The sequence below is a fragment of the Pelobates fuscus genome, chromosome 12, assembly GCF_036172605.1.
Source record: "Pelobates fuscus isolate aPelFus1 chromosome 12, aPelFus1.pri, whole genome shotgun sequence".
Lineage (NCBI taxonomy): Eukaryota > Metazoa > Chordata > Amphibia > Anura > Pelobatidae > Pelobates > Pelobates fuscus.
The window spans coordinates 133452320-133457133 of NC_086328.1; positions in this window are offsets into that span (position 1 = coordinate 133452320).

A 4814-nucleotide genomic window follows, 5' to 3' on the forward strand; every position below is an offset into this window, starting at 1 on the left:
ACTCCTATGGAACTGCCCATCTGAACTTATCTTGTGCCAACTATAACAGCAACAACTGCAACCAAGTGCTTTCTATAATTGCAGGTGTGTGCATATGGGTCTGTGTGTGTGTGCGCACATGGGTCTGTATGTGAATCTGTGTGCTTTTATGTGTATATATGTGTCTGTATGTGTATCTGTGTGCTTGTGTGTGTGTATGTGTGTCTGTATGTGAATATGTGTCTGTATGTGCATCTGTAGGTCTGTATGTAAATATGTGTGCCTGTATGTGTATCTGTGTGTCTGTAAGTGAATATATGTGTCTGTGTGTCTGCATGTATATCTGTATGTCTGCATGTGTGTCTGTATGTCTTTATGTGTGTCTGTGTATCTGTGTCTGTGTATCTGTACATATATCTTTGTATCTATTTATCTGTAAATCTGTATGTGTATCTATCTGTGTGTCGATATGTCAATCTCCGTGTCTGCTTGTGTGTCTGTATATTTATCTGCCTGTGTGTATGTGTATCTGTGTGTCAGTGTATCTGCATCAATGTCTGTATGTGTGTCTGTGTGTCTTTGTATCTGCATGTATTTGTACGTGTGTCTGTATACCTATCTGTGTGTCTGTATGTGTGTCTGTGTATCTGCATGCTTCTGTATATCTGTTTATATGTATATCTGTGTGTCAGTGTATCTATTTGTTTGTCTGCATGTGTATATCTGTATGTGTGTCTGCAAGTTTATCTGTGTGTCTGTGTATCTGCATGTGTGTCATTGTGTGCCCTGTGTGTCTGTGTGTGTCAGTGTTTGTATCTCTATGAGTGTCACAACCAACACTGGCCATCTAGGTTTGGGTAAATTCCCCTCAGTAGTTGTGGAGTTCTGGACCACATGGTAAGGACTTTGTATGATGTTTTGCTGGGACTTACTTACAAGAATGAGGGAAGGAGTGTTTAAGAAAAGTGTTTAATGAATAGCCTATGACCGGGTGGGAGATAAATTATGATAATTCTTAGAGGAGTGGGTTTAAATAGATGGACAGTGTGAACTTTAAACGAAGAAAAGGATAGGGCAGGGGCAGGGAAGATAGGTTTAAAGGTACATTGGGGAGAGAGAAGGATGCCTTATGCCTTATATATTTTTCCTACGCTTGACCTTTTTTGACCAAAGGAAGAGCCTAAGTCCGCTGAAAGACCTACTGCCTCTCCCCTCGGAGACGAATTGGGGGTAACTAATGTCTCCCCACTGGCCCTCACTCATGTGCAGCTGGTAGGGGCCTTAAGTGATAATGGAAGGTACCTACTGTCTCCCCCCCCAGCCACCACCCATGAGTGGCAGGTTGAGGCCTTAAGTGATAAAAGTAATAACGTTTTTGCAAGTCATGTGCTCTGGGCAATTGCCTAACTCTAACGTTTAGCTCCACACAGCTAAACAAACCTGGAAGTATCAGGACCGGTGTTATGATTGTCACCCAGGGGGTGTAGCAAAGTATATTTACAAAAGTGCCAATTTCTATTAAAAAATGTAAACACTCTTCACACAAAAAGCGCAAACTCAAGTACTTTAAGGTCTGGAGTGTCTCTTTAATTGTGTTTCTTTTGAGCCATTCAGAGGTGGACATGCTTTTATCTTATGTAAGTGTCTGGAGGTTTCGTGACGTCCTAGTAGCTTCTGCATCCTTGAATGATTTTTGCTAGACCAGCCACTACTGAAAAGATGAATCTCTGTTCTCCAAAGTTTTCTCCATTTGTTGATAATGGCTTCCACTCTAATTCACCGAAATCCAAAAGCATCAGAAATGGCTTTGTAACGCTTTCCTGATTTATATATCACAACGCATTTTTTTCTCATGTCTTATGGAATTTCGTTTGATCACTATATTTGTTGATATCTTGCAGCCAACAGTTCTATAAAAGTAAAGTCTAGATTCGACAGTCACGCCAGGGTGCGTCTGTTCTGATTGCATCCAGTGATCAATTACATTTGATTAATGGGTTCTCTTTGTGATATATTTTAGTTTGTATGAGGTTCTGAAACCATTTACTGTTACATATATGCAAAAATAGAGGAATTCAAGGAAAGAGCAAATCATATCTCACAACACTTTCTACCTAAGGTTGAAGCTCTAACTCGTTCTAACTAAATAAAAAGAACAAAAAACTATTTGGTAAATCAAATCTGTGTCCAATCTGTCGAGTGATGGATGTAAAATCACATACTGATTTGTTTATAATATATTTAGGTCAAATACATATGATAAAACAATATATTTCACATTCAGATCTATATTTTAGGGTCGAGAGGCAGATTGAGGGGGGAAATATTTCAAAGTGTACTTATTTCTCCAGAACAACAATCATACATTTACGCATGATGTCATTTTTTTGGATAGGTGCATACCCCATAACAGGCAAGCAATATTTTACAGTAAAATTGAAGAACACTTCTATTTTTGGACATGTGTATATACATACTTGCTTTTCAAGAGTCCTAAGAGGACCATAAGAGGACAAAAGGAAAATTAACAGTTATCTCTTACATTTTATAGTATTTGTACATTTTAATGAGCTGATTACCCAAGTAAGGTCATACAAGTTATATCATTATTTGTTAAAATAGAATTAAGTTTCACACATTCATGTTTTGTTTGATACATAAAGTGATTTCCAATTGTGCCTCAAAATTGGGGTTAAAATCCTTCCTGACTTCAAAACGCATGATGATATCCCCATAGATCAACAAGCTGTCACTCTTGGGACATGATAAATTCAGATCTACGCTATAAAGTCATGTTGACCCAAAAAACTCTCTTTCAAAAACTTTTAAAGGGACACCACAGGCACCAGAACCACTGCAACTTCATTTCTGGTGTGTACAGCCTTACGCTGCATACAGCCTTACGCTGCCCCCACCAAAAAATATATATATATTTTATATAAAATCTATAAACTCTCAAGATATGTTAGGTATATTTCAAAGTAGAAATGATTTATTCAAAACAAAATAAAAAACAAGTTTATAACTATAAGGTTGCCACCTTAAACTACACAAATGTGATCCAAATATAAATAGCAATTTAAATATAACACTAACAAACAATTACTATGCTGTATACTGTATCATAGAATATGCAATTACATAAAATAACAAAATGGTAGCCATAACAAACCTAGTAATGAGAAAAAAGAAAACATTGTCAATCAGCAACATAAACATTATACTTAGCTGGGAAAATACCAAAGAGATTGTCCCAGCTATATATCCAGGGAATATGGGTAAAATACTGCAAACCCCTATAACGGTGTCCATCGGCCCAGTCCTTTATGGTAGTAATGTGCATGGGCCAAAAATTGGTTCGGCACTTCTGAAATTCGGGACTTTGGCACATCGTTTCGGCACTTCCGAAATTTGGGACTTTGGTGATTAGGCAGTTTGGTTCGGTTCGGCACTTCCGAAATTCGGGACGTCATTGATTCTGGCATTCGGGACTTCAACACTTCGTGACTTTGGGAACTCGGGACTTTTGGCAATTCGGCACTTCAGGAATTTGGCAATTCCCTAACCCTAGCCCCCCCCCTCTCTCAATGACCTAAACTACAGCTTATTGAGAAGCATAGGACAGCCCCAATCACATGATCCAGCACAAAGGGCTTCTCTATATGAGGTCTATTATTAGTGTAGTCCCCAGCACATTCAAATAAGGGACATTTCGACTCCCAATTTGAGCCTTTCTCAAGCTTGGATAGGGAGCTGAAACATTGCCATTCTGTTCTAATTACAGTCAGCTCTTTTAGATACAACCTATGTGTGCCAAACATCCCTTTAATTATATATTATGTGAATGAGGTATGTAACTCCCCCAGTCTGTGAGGTGCCACATTGCTACGTGTGTGCAGTCCCTCCTTGGATTTTGTGGATTTGAAATATTCCTTCAACCATTTCTCAACTTATGGGTAACTTGCGCACTTGTGCTAATGAAAAGAGGCTTGTAAAATGATATGTTACACAGTGGCAAGGGCTGATAAGTGGGAGGAGAAACAAACATGTAGCAGATTATGATATATATAATTCATCACATAACTCTGGAAAATCTCATCTGACACACAGATGGAATTATTCCCTTCTACTCCGAGATCTTGGCTAGCTCAGCTAAATATTTTGTTAAGATACAGATATGATTTATCACTAGGAGCACTGGCTCAATTAATATTTAATGCATATATAGTAGGCAAAAAAATGTGATTTCAGGCAAAAGGCTTTTTGCACGTTTCTTAAAGTTTTTTTTTTTCTCCGATTTTAAAGCAATTTGCCTAAGAAACAGGCACCCAGGCAATCTCTGGGAGAGTGGCCCTGCTCTTCAATAGATTTCCAGGCAACTCCTGGTAAATGGTTTTGCATATATACTAGGATTGGTGGTGCTGAATTTTAGGTGTCATCCTCCATTCATAGTAGGTAGTTTCTGGTTTATGACATCCATGGTGACCAGTTCTTCTCTTGGCCAAGTTATTATTCCACCTGGGTACCTGATGACTATATGTATCATTAGTAAGCCACATCTGTGAGTATATATGAGTGTGGAGGCTGTGACCAGTGCTCATCAGATCTCCGATAAGTTTACAAACTGTTCACAAACAGTTTGCCTACTTACACTTGGGGTGCTCTAGGTCACTCCTAGCACCATAGGTAGTGTTTATGGTGCCTGGATTGTTCTTTCAAAACATAGATCATCCAAAAACATAATCTTATTGTATATAAAGAAATACTAAAAGAAAGCAAAGTACAATCTAGCATATAACTATACAGGATAATGCAGTGCAAATTTATAAAATGTA